Here is a 13380-nt window from a genome sequence, read left to right on the forward strand (position 1 = left end):
GGTTTAAATCGGCAGAGGGGAGACTTCGGAGAGGGCGGTGATGCTGGAAGAGGTCTTTGAGGTATGGAGGGGCTAAGTTATTGAGGGCTTTGCAGGTGATTAGAACTTTGTAGTGAATGCGCTGTTGTACAGGGAGCCAGTGAAGTTGTTGGAGGACAGGGGTGATGTGATCTCTGGAGCGGGTGTGGGAAAGGAGACGAGCAGCAGAGTTTTGAACATATTGCAGCTTTTGTAGATCAGTGGAAGGGAGACCATATAGGAGGCTATTGCAATAGTCGAGTCTTGATGTAATAAATGCATGGATGAGGGTTTCAGCAGCAGATGTGGAGAGAGTGGGGCGTAGACGAGCAATATTTTGCATGTCTAAAAAGGCAGTTTTGATGATGTGACGGATATGAGGCTTAAATGTGAGCGTGGGGTCAAAAATGAAACCAAGATTTCGGATCTGGAGAGAGGCGGTAACTGTATGGCCATCGACAGATAGAGTGAAATCTTCGGAGGAGGGAAGGAGTGATTTGGGACCGATGATTAGGATTCCCGATTTATTCCAGTTTAGTTTAAGGAAGTTGGCATTCATCCAGGATTTTATTGCAGACAGGCAGTTTGTGATGGAAGTGATGGATCTTGGTGCTTAGGTACAGTTGTGTGTCATCTGCGTAGCTGTGGAATTTAAGTCCGTGATTATGAATGATAAATCCAAAGGGAAGCATACAGAATAAACAAACAAACTATTTAAAATGCAAATTAGCGGATGAAGTGCAAACACTGATCGCAATGATGGTGGTTTGATGAAATTAATAATAATAATAATAATAATATGTTTATTTTTTATAGCGCCTTTCAAGAACCCAATGTCGCTTCACAATGTGGGCCTAATACAAATAATAAGACAAATATACAGGCCAACTGCTTATTATGACAGACAAACAAGCAGCAGGCAGATAGAGACAAGCAAACACTGATCAACATTAATCAAAGAAAACAAATAACCTATATTTAACCTATAATAACATATATTTTTATGAAATATAGAAATAAAGTAAAGATGAAAAGTGTTGAACAGAAAAAACTAAGTTATTTATTGAGCATTGTGAATAGATGAGTTTTAAGTTGTTTTTTAAAGGTCTGGAGGTTGTCGGTTGTCGGATTTATTTTACCTCTTAAAGAATTATTGTGACATGGCCCCTTTAAATATACCTAGAGTTTCAGTGCTGTCTATGATTTTGTACAGTATATATGAGTTTCCTGTCCCTGTGGGCATCATTGCGCAGTAGTAAAGTGCAGAGTCTGTTTTTTCAACAGAAAAGATCTCCAGGCTAAGAAGATTTTTGCTTTTATCAATTTTAGGTACAAGGCGGGGAGGAAGAGGGATACTTGTGGATCCATGTGGATAAATCCAAAGCAGGAACTCAGGTTTAGATTTTGAAAACTGGCGATACCACTGTAAGTTAGTTACAGTTCCTCCATATTCACATGAAAGAGAGACTTTTTCTCCCTCAGATGCAAGTGTTGTGTTTTGCAATTTATTTATTGACTGTCCAAATGTTTTAGCTGAAAATCAAGCATAAATATTTCATTTAAAGGATTTATATCAAATAACAACAAATGAATAAACTGTACTAACATGCAACTATTGCTACATTGCTTGTGAAAATAAATGTCTAAAAGGCAAATACAATTAAACTTCACTTACTTTTTATTAACAATGACAGAAGCAGAGCACAGAAAATCATCATGTTTGCAGTGAGTGGTGAATAAAGTGAAATGATTTGTTTACTTCACAGGCTCCTCCTGCAGAAGAGAGATCTTCTTATAGCCTCTCCTTCCTCAACCACAAAGGAATGAACAAACATCTAAATATCATTTTGTCAGTATCAGATTTACTGAACATCTTTGTCAAATTTCTAATTCAATACATTTAAATGAAATGACAAGCCTGATGTGCTGAGAGCTTTCTTTGTATTTTTTGTCAGAGTGGGGTAGCAAGCAGCAAAATATAAATAAATAAAATATGAATAAGAATAATAACAATAACAATAACAATCAATATACTTAAATTGCAACCAATTAAATATGTCCAGACATCTTCAGTACTAACAAAAAACAGACTACCATGTTAAATATATAATTTATTGTGTTCATCTAAAACATTCATGTTACAAAATACCTGCACTGTAAAAAATGTCTGTTACAAATGGAAAAAGTACTGTATAAATATAGGGGAATTTTCCGTATTTATGTTTTACCTGTTTTTTTTTTTAATAACACGTTGCAATTATGGGTGCAATAACGCCTGCTGCAATCTTTCACTTTTGCCTCTCTATCACCATCTCTGTTTGAAACCTAAAATTACAACTTGCTTGTAATTTTCTAAACATGGATGATGTTTAACTTCTAAACAAATGCTGTCAGAACAAGATACAAGTGTTTAACTATTCCAGCATCCACACATGTGATTGAGACTAATCTTCTTTCTGACGTGACGTGTAAGTCAAATGGATATTTACCACAAAATGTATCACATTAAATCTCCAGTTTGGGTTTGTTTTAGATTCTTTTGAAGTGTTCCCTTTTAGTTAGGCATTTGTCCCTGACCATCACTGAACTAACTCTGCTCTTTTAACAATTGTAACAGTGTTTTTACTTTTAGTAATTGCAACTTGTTTGTGGCTTAAAGGGAAAAAATATATCTAAAGGGCGATTTATAGTCGTGCGTAGGTGCTACGCCGTAGCTACGGCGTAGGCTATCCGTAGCCTGTGCGTAGCTCTGCGTAGCCTGACGCGCACCTCACAAAATTCCTAACAGCGCGTCGGACCTACGCGGACCGCAAGCTCTGTGATTGGTCCACCAGAACCCCTCCCGTCAGGTAAAAAAACTGCGTCATAGGTATTTGCGGTTGAGACGGTGAAAACAAAGATGAGCCAAGTTGAGGAGTGATTTAACTAAAACTGCAACATAAGTCGCTGTTTATTTACTTACATCATTGCTGGTCTTCTCAAATTATACACAACAAGTTGCTATTTTTTCTTCTTTTGTGGGTTAACTTGCTTAGCTTCTTCTTCTGTGACGACTTCTGCTGCTACTGTGGTTACACGCGTGATTACTGCCAACCAGCGGTTTCGCGTGTCTTTGCACGTCGACGCGGACGGCGACGCACAAGTATAAATGAAAACCGACGCGGAACCTACGCCGTCGCTGCTACGCCGTAGGACCTACGCACGACTATAAATCGCCCTTAAGCTTGATTGTTTTTGTGTTATACTGCCTAACTCTTAAATATAAGATGATAAAATAATAATAAAGAATTAAAATGTATTGAAGTGACACTCTATGCTGATCTAAAAAGACACTGTATTGAATAAGATTGCTGTAATGTGTCAGTTGTGTTTTTTTTTGCTTCAGAGAGAAATCAACACTTTGTATACAAATCTCAACAATGATGACAGTAAATGGTAAGAAAGAGTTTTCTACAATCCTAGTACCCAGCATGCATTGCGGCATGAAGCTTTGTTGTTGATTGTAACAATTGTTGCGTTTTAAAGGCGGATTGAAGTGTCCCTAAAGGCTACGGACAATGTTCTGTAAATCTATGGACAATGTTTTGTAAATCTACAGAATTTTCAGTTTTTGAATAAAAGGAAATGTTTGTAAACATAACGGAGAAAGTACCGTTAATTTTCTGCAAGGACATTATCTGTTTTTTATGGATTCTTTTTTTTAGAGTATGAACATTTGAAATGTATGGTGCAAAAAGAAATGTATACTACATATCACTTAAACTTTAAAAATAGTTTTTTAGTTTGTTGAAATTTAGTTTACCGCAACCATGGTGACAAATACAATGTTGCAATCAATGCTGGGATCCACCGTACATTCTAAAAAAATATAAAACTCTTATGCAATTCAGTATTTTATTCTTATTTTATCATTTCCTATTTAAATGCTAGGCAAACCAAGCTTAGATGACATCATAGACACTTTCTCTTCCTCAAACAACATACAAGTTGTAACTGCTACAAGCAAAAACAATTTGCAATGTTAAAAGAGCAGAGTCAGTTCTGGAATGTCAAGGGACAAAAGCCTAACTAAAGGGAACACTAATCACCATAGTGATTATGAATCTAAAACAAACACAAACTGTAGATTTAATGTGATAAATGTTGTGGTAAATATCCATTTGACTTACACGTCACGTCAGAAAGAAGATTTGTCTACTAAATCACATGTGTCGATGCAGGAATAGTTGAACACTTTTATCTTGTTCTGACAGCATTTGTTTAGAAGTTAAACATCATCCATGTTAGAAAAGAACTCTGCAAGCAAGTTGTAATTTTAGGTTTCAAACAGAGATGGTGATAGAGAGGCAAAAGTGAAAGATTGCAGCAGGAGTTGTTGCTCCCATAATGCAACATGTTTTTAAAAAAAACGTATAAACGCCTGTAAAACATAAATACGGAAAATTCCTTCATATTTACACAGTACTTTGTCCGTTTTTTACGGATTTTTTTTAGAGTGTAGTATAAAACTCATGACTCCCATAATGCATTGCAATATGAATTATGTCACCATTGTTGCGATTTATGGGGTGATTCATGATATCTGCACGTGAAGCAAAAAAGATAATATTTAACAATAAAATTTGAAAGCTTGATCTGAGGAAAGCTCGGTAAGTTAAATCCAATAGAGAATAATATATATTCGATCAATATTTTATTTTCTATGAAAATTGAAGTCTTTGACTGTGTAAACAATTCACTTAAAACTATAATCTCTGTTATAAACACTTTATAACCTTTATTTTAACAACCTTTGCAACAAATAGTGTTTTCAATAAACGCTGTTGTAAAGAACTCAAAAGGAAAACAAGAGTCAAACTGCCCAACTAAAGGAACCACTGATCACCATAATGGTGACCAAACAATTTCAAAGTAGACAAAAGTCAGTCTGGTTTGTAATGAGAGAGATGTCTTTTCAGTTGATTGTATCTAAGGCAGTGGCTGGAAGTTGTAGTTGTAGTTCTGCTCATTATCACCAGGTGTCTTTAATAATCAAATAATCACTCAAATGATTACTTAAGTATCTTATTAACTCTAACACTGCTTCAGTGTTACTTTTAACACCCTGCTGGTGGTACCCATATAAACACAGAGCCTGTGTTAATTTAGGCAAAAATCCACGGCAAAGTCCATATTTATAAAAACTGTCTTTGACGTGGAAAAGTGCTTAGCGCCACGTCAGGGTCTGAGCAGACATCCACAATTTTGTTTGTCTGATTGCTGCAGGTTTTTGGAAATATAAGCCATTCTTGCTGTTTGAAATTGGGTTTAAACATTGACAAGCGCTCTTTTATATGTCTGACATTAATTACGCATTGTTTAAAGGCGGAGATCTGAAACTGCTCGGCTCCGCGGACAAGTTCAAGTTCATTTGCGATTTACGTTTGGTTTATGAATCACACATACAAATTTTTGTTAAATGATCGTAAGATCAAATGTAGGATGGTTTTTACGCAGTATTTTATAAATGATACCCCTATGTTGCAAATGTGGCCCAGCTGTATAAAGACGCATCAGGGGCAGTTTTGGCAAAGATACTGCACAGTAAGCACCGGCTCATGTGAGTCTTAAGTGATCCACATACCCAGCTAAAAGAGAAAAGTTCTAAGAACGTTCCCTGAAAGTTCCCAGCATTCCCAAAAATGTTCTGCCAACATAAAAAGTGTCCAGTTTTCTTGACATTCTAAGAATGTTTCTGGGTTGTCTGAACGTTAGAGGAATGTTACATTTTACCATCTTCAAACGTTATGACAATGTCCTGTTTTAATGTTCACACAATGTTTAAAACAACATCTGTTTATTATAAGGTAAGGTATAATATTGTACCCCAAAAGGTACAACATTTAAAAGGTACAAAACTGATCCTTTGAGGGTACCACCCCAGTGACAGAAAAGGTACAGTTTTAAACCTTTTTTTCTGACAGTGTGCTTCCTCTGTTATTGTATGAGTGTTGAATGTGTTTTAGTCACAGTGGGCTTCAGAGCACAGTAATACACAGCAGAGTCAGACACATGAAGATCCTGAATTATCAGAGGAACTGAATCTGACTTCACTTCAGAGTGAAATCTCTTCTGAAACTCAGTGCCATTATCTCCTCCATATTTACTTCTCCTCAGTATATATTTAGGAAAGTCATTCACTCTCTGGATGTACCAGAAGAGATCGTCTTGCACTGAAGATATTTTATATGTACACTGCAGTGTTACAGAGCCTTCTTCAAATTCAGTTTGATGTTTGTTTTGCTGATCATCTTTGTTCTCTGATCGGCACTCTGTAAAGAATTATGAGTGTTATCAAATACTCTATTAAAAATCTTAATGAACAATTCATATGCATATGCAGCTATATATTGAAGATACATACCAAGAAATAAAATGACAAAAATAAAGATATTCCTCAACATTTGTAATGTTCAATCTGTGTTGAAGACCACATAAAGGCATTAATGAATGAATGAGAAAGTTTTGATATAATAACTAAGATCAGAGGAGGAGTTTGTGGATACCTGAAGATGCTTTTGTTAAATATAATATTGAGTAGATATTGCCCTCTTCTGGTAAATTGCAAGTATTGCAAGTTAAACAATGTCAGTATCATATAAATAAATATTTAAATAAAGATTTAGCTGGTATTTCTCTTTTGCCCATATGTTAATCAACCAAATGTCTTAAAAGCAAAGAGTTTTAGCTTAAAGTCCCTCTAAAATCAAAATGGCAATTCTTTTTTATGAAATATTGCAGTGTTTATAGTATAAACAATTAATTTGTGTGGGTCATTATTTTTATCACAGTAGTGATCATCTCTCTTTTTTGTAGCAAACATATCAGATCAGCGGATTGATGAGAGACCTTGTCATATTATTAATGACAAACATGCTCATTCTGAAATCTAAATAAAGATTTATGCTTTAAGTACTGTATGTGCATGCAACTCACTTTTTGTACTGTACTCTTGTACAGTAATTAACTAGTTTTGCAATTATGTTATGTTACACATATTGTTTTATTCATACAGTAACTATATATGCTTTAACAATGTTAATGGCATGTATTTTAAAACAGTTAAAATAATGTTTTAAACAGTGGTAAATGTTTGCTCACTTTCAAACCAATTACAATTGAATTACAAATTAACAATTCATTTACATAAACATATCCTAAAAACTAATCTTGTGTGACTGTAAACCGAGTGAATTTAGATCATGATTTTGAATGACGCCCTATGCTGGTTGGACACATGAATGTGAACTGCAGTATTATTATTTAAAAGAAAAGGACGAAGACGGTTATATTACACAAATGGAAGTATGCAATCCGCATGATGTTATTAATTTGTGCTTCAAAGGATAGTGTGCTATCCATGATGACACCCAAACTTTTAACCTGAGAGTAAAGACAGATTCCGGTATTGTCAATGGTGAGAGAGAAACAGTTAGGTTTAGACACAATAGATCTAGTGCCAACCAGCAGAGCCCCAGTTTTGTTGCCATTTACCTTCAAGAAGTTCACAGAAAGCCAATCTTTAATTTCAGCAAGACAGCTTGACAAGGATGGTGGAGGAAAAGAACCGGTGGGTTTAGCAGACAGACGTGTAAAGACGGGTGTCAGCCGCATAGCAGTGAAACTTTACACCATATTTCCTTAAAATATCACCAAGAGGAAGCATATATATAATGAAAAGAAGTGGGCCCAAAACAGAGCCCTGGGGTACACCAATGGTGACTATTGATATTCTTAAACTAAAACTTTTTAATTGAATACACTTACTACAGTATCAAAGGCAGTGCTCAGGTCAAGAAGGAAAAGTATATTTAAAAGCCCAGAGTCAGCTGCCAACAGTAGATCATTGGTTATTCTGACAAGAGCAGAGTGCTGTGGTGGGGACAAAAACCAGATTGGAATTGTTCAAACAAGTTATTATTTGAGAGATGTTAATGAATTTGAATTGCAATACACTTTTCCACTACCTTAGAAATAAATGGTAAATTTGAGATTGGACGGAAATTGTCAACATTGAATGAATTTCAGAATATTAACAATTAAAAAGGTGAAAATCTTAGTTAATTGTACATTGTTGCAATATGCTAATAACTTGCGAATATGATGTTCAGTTAGCTTAAATAAACCAGGCATGATGACGTATGCAGCCTCCATATGCGACCTGCGGGGGCTGCAGCCTTCGGATTGAGTTACGGACCAAATCAATACTTCTATGTCTATGACGACACTGCCACATGGTGGTAGATTGCTAGATATCAACACTCTTTATGTCCTTCACTTTGGATTAAAAGCGTGATACACGATTTTTGAAAAACGTTTTGGAAAAGGGAGTCGGGCCGCGTACCAAAACACACTTGTAGCCATTCAGCAGTAATGGGCATGTCTACTAATGACACGGAGGATAGAGTGCTCAGTTCTATCAAACCTCTAAGGGGCAAATACAATTTAAAAAAATGAGTCAAGCTAGGACATGCTATGCAAGTCTTTGAGCCTGCAGCATGTGTATGCGATCTATGTCTCCTGTGCCGGGCGTTTAACGTCACCTTTCGTGTGAAACGGAGCAAAACCATTCACATGTTAAAACATGCAGTACTATCAAAACACATTCGACCTGGATTACCGTAGTAATGCACATTGCTTTCACTAATTTAGGACAATGTTGCATGGGTTGCGTATGTGTGGGGTGGGTCTATTAAAAGAAGGACCAGAATCTATTGGGGTAGGGGTGTGTTTGTTTAGGTGATTTCAAATGTCAACACTGACTTTCAGAGATCATGCACCCAGCCTTTAATATGTTAGTCCTTCCTTTACTTAAAGGAGACAGAGAATGAAAAATAATTTTTACCTTGTCTTTTTTGAATAATGGTAGTCTAACTGCATTCACGAACATGCAAAAATTGCTAGACATGCTAAACATCTCAGTCTCATAAAAATTCCTCTTTTAGAAATGTCAGCCAGAAAAAGGCCCAATCTGAAAAACTGATGCTTATGACATATCCCTGCCCCTCCACTTTAAAATAATTGGCTACATTTTTTGAGTGGCAGCAAAGTCAGCCAATCAGTAATGAGATTGCAAGTTAAGCCAGTAGGGGGAGCCAAGTAGATGCAAAACCACTTGTTTAAAATCCCCCACCCTAATATAACTATCTGAGAGAGGTTTTTAGGAAGCTTCTAAGGCAATACAGACCCAAACAAAAAAGATTTTGTCTACATGTCACATCACAGAACAAGGATAAATACCCCGTTCAATCATTCTATGTCACCTTTAATTAAACTTTATATTGACGCAGCCTCGCACAGGTGTCATCAGATAATATCACACTGAGGTTTGAATTTTTTCATATGATATCTTCAAAGTGAAAAGTGGCTTTTAGTTTTTGTATGAGTGTTTTATATTTTGTATCACTGGGCTTCAACTCTTAGAGCACAGTAATATAGAGCTGAATCTGACAGGGTTACACTGTCAATAATGAGTTCAGTAGATGTACGAGAAGTCCTTGACTGAAATCGAGGATCAGAGGTGTCCTTAGCACTGTTATATCGAGCACCTTCACGTAATAAATATTGAAGTTCTCCATTGAGATATTGTCTGTACCAGTACAGCCAAACATTGTCACTGTTTGAATCATATGAGCAGCTCAGCCTTACAGCCTCATCCTCAGTTTTGATGAATGTGGTGTCTGTATTTGGTTCAATTTTATCTATGGCCATCACACCTGCAAACATTCATCACATTATTACATTGTTTTGTCTTAGCATAAGCATTTTATACTCATAAAACTTCTCGGCAGAAATGTTTTTTAAAAAAAAACAATAAAACCGTTGTTGTCCAGTGTTATTTAAAATTGTTAATAAATAAATTTGAGTAGGCTAAGTGTAAAATGACACACCTGATGTTATAATGAAAACCAGTAGCATGCATTGGATCATGTTAAGTAAGGTTGAGTCAGATCAGATCCGTGTTTATAGTCTCAGTAATCTGGACTGTGACTCTGTGTTAGTGCAAGTTTTGCCCAGTTCTGAAGTCACTTAGTCACTTCCTGTTCTCTGTGAAGTCTTATACCTTTTATTATTGAACCTTATTATATTATTGTAAAAGCATACAATGTTTGTGAGCAAAATGGCAAAAATAGTGTAGTTACAGGAAATTTCTCATTTGATTTAACAATATTTTTTAAATCTGTTGTCTTTTGCAACAGTTTGTATTGAATATTTGAGAACACTGCCACCATGTGTTACTGTATGTACCTACACTATTAAACATGGTGGATTTAAATCCAACTAAAGGTTACCATTTTATAGATTTATTGGGTAGTAGTTTTATTATTACTTTACCATTGCACTCAGCTACAGTTTATAATGCTCTGTCTCTGTCTCTTTATTTCTTCACTTTAAAGTTTTTGTACGGTGTTGTTGTGTTTCCTCTCGCTGTGGGTTCAGTGCACAGTAATACAGAGCAGTGTCTTTAACAGATGAGATCTCCAGATCTATACAGGCTTCTTCACTTTTGTCATTTTAACGGAGTCTTGGGTCTCCATCAGACACTTAAGCTTCTTGCAACTGCTGCCCTCTTCTGCCCCCTTCTGATAGTGATAGTTATCGCAAGTAATGTTGTAAAGGCGGGGTGCATAATTTTTGAAAAATACTTTGGAAAAGGGAGCACGTTTTGACAACCAAATAGATATTTAATACAACCAAAAATTGTAAAATTTAACTTTATATTAAAGGGGACATTCCATGAAAATCCGACTTTTTCCATGTTTAAGTGCTATAATCAGGTCCCCAGTGCTTCTACCAACCCAAAAAACATGAAAAATAGCAACCTTGTAACTTTGTTTTGGTAAGGCTCTCTCTGCAAGCATGTGCTATATAGGTATTTCGGATTAAGCATAATACTTTGGCATATAAGGCTACGAACTTTACAAATGTTTGTCATGAATAAAACAGAAATTCGCCAAGCCAGGATTCAAACTCAGATCGCCAACAGTACGTCTGCCCTAACCACTGCACACAGCACTACCCCAGTGATAATGACGAGTAGATACATAAGAAATGTCAAGGCAACTGTTTAGATGTAAGAGCATGGCCACAAAGACTGATATTAGTGACGTAAGGATATTTATATTTCTAAAATGACTGCAAAAAAAAAAAATTAGCTCACATAAATGCAAGTGGTTATGACAAAAATCCACTCAGGGTCTCAAAATCCTCTTGCAACATTAATGTAAATTCCTACAAATAAATGCAGCACCATCATCTACAGGATCCTCTGTAAAAGCACTTAAAATTTTAGTCACTTAGACGTCTCTGCACCTAAGTATATCAAATTGGCTTTACTAGTCATCTCAATATACTGTTTAATTTTTGTTTTGTTTAAATTTAAGTGTACTTTATAAAATATATAAAGCACTAAGGTAAAATGATTTGCACTGGCAATTTGATTAAAGACAGCTAAAAACATATTTTACAGTGTACGTAATAAAAATGTGCGTAATGAATGAATGTACTAAAGCAACTAACACAATTAAACATTGCTACTCCTTTAAAAATGGGGAGGAGACCACAAGAAACTCTGAGTTTAAAACCTGCTCTCGACCAGGTTAGGTTCAGAGAGTAAGTACTCCGGAAACAGACTCTGAGTATAAGTTACCTCTCCTTCTGAAACAGGCCTTGCTGTCTTAGGTTTAACATACCTCTCATTTTGAAACAGAAAACTCAGAGTTTCCCTTATTTCAGGGTTAACAAACTCAGAGTTTTGTTTTATTACAGATCATTTAATGTGCTTTGTGGTTTGGTCAAAAAGTAAACTTCTTAGTGTTTGTGGAAGTGTATTTTATTTGTAACATGCTGAAAATCATTGTGCTTGTTTAAAACACTGGCAGAATGAGACCTAAAAGTCTTTATTTTTATTCCACAATGTTCCCCATCTGCTGATAAACATGTATTTAGTATGCATAAAACAGATGATTGACTTTTTAAACTTGTTCAAATATATAATGCTGAACATCGCTTATGAACAACTTCTTTCGTGAGAATCTCCCTCGATGCTCTTGCTGAGTCCCAATTTGCCTACTTATACTACGAACTAAAAGTATGTATTGTTTTTGTGAGGAAAATGTATATACTTTGAGTGTGTAGCAAAAAAGTATGCACGTTCTGGGACATACTTCGATGCGTCATGCAACGTGAACGAAAACGTGGTTGCAGAGTTACGCACACCACGACTGTTAACAATATTTCATTCATTCTTATAACTTATGTCCAATATAATTTTATTTACTATTCCCATCTTTTTTCTCATCGTTTTTTTTTCACAATACATTTTACAATGTGTTCTACCAAGTTGAGGAGTGAAATATTTAAAGTTTATCTAGTATAACTATTGTTTAACGTATTTTATACTTAATTTTATACTTATGTATATAACTCAAAAATACCCAGATGAAAATGAACCATGCTTTTACTATATTAAAAGTGTAGTAACCATGTTTCTTTTGTTGGACTAATAAAGTTAACATTTGTACAGCCACAGTATTACTACAAATACGCAAGAGGGTCAGTGTGGTTGCTCCTCCCTCCCGCATGCAATGGGTTGTGGGCAATATTAGCCGTTAGAGTGTGCATTGATCTGCACTTCGAATTCTAACCGGAAATAGTAGACCATCCGGGTATCTTTGGGATACTCATTTCAACATACTAAGATTTGGGACGCACTAATTCTAGTTTCGAATACTATTTCGAATACTATTTAGGACGGATAGTATGCGAATTGGGAACATGCCACAATAAATTACCTATATGGTATTTTGAGCTAAAACTTCACATAATGTACTCTGGGGACATCAAATATTTATTTAATATCTTAAAAACGTCTTGTGGAATGTCCCCTTTAATATGTTTTTATTTAACAATGTTTCTTTAAGAAGATCAAGAATCAATCTGTAAGGCACTGAATTATATTTTATAGTTTGCATGTGATTTTCAATGTTGTGAAAACATTAATCGAACAGGAAATAATTTTTAATAACATATCATATTAATCAGGTAATCAGACTCTTTGTATCAGTGTTGAATGTGTTTTAGTCACAGTGGGCTGCAGAGCAAAGTAATACAGCAGAGTCGGACACATGAAAATCCTATCAGAGGATTTGACAATAATGTTGTGTTGAGATTTGCATTAAATCTCTCCTGGAATACATCAAAATAGCAGCCAGTCCCAGAAAGTCTTATCAGCATGTATTTTGGTAGTCCATTTGTCTTCTGTTGGTACCAGAGCAGATTTGGATATTAAGTGTGCAGTGCTTCATAAGTACAAGCTGTAGT

This window comes from Paramisgurnus dabryanus, chromosome 6, assembly GCF_030506205.2.
Source record: "Paramisgurnus dabryanus chromosome 6, PD_genome_1.1, whole genome shotgun sequence".
Lineage (NCBI taxonomy): Eukaryota > Metazoa > Chordata > Actinopteri > Cypriniformes > Cobitidae > Paramisgurnus > Paramisgurnus dabryanus.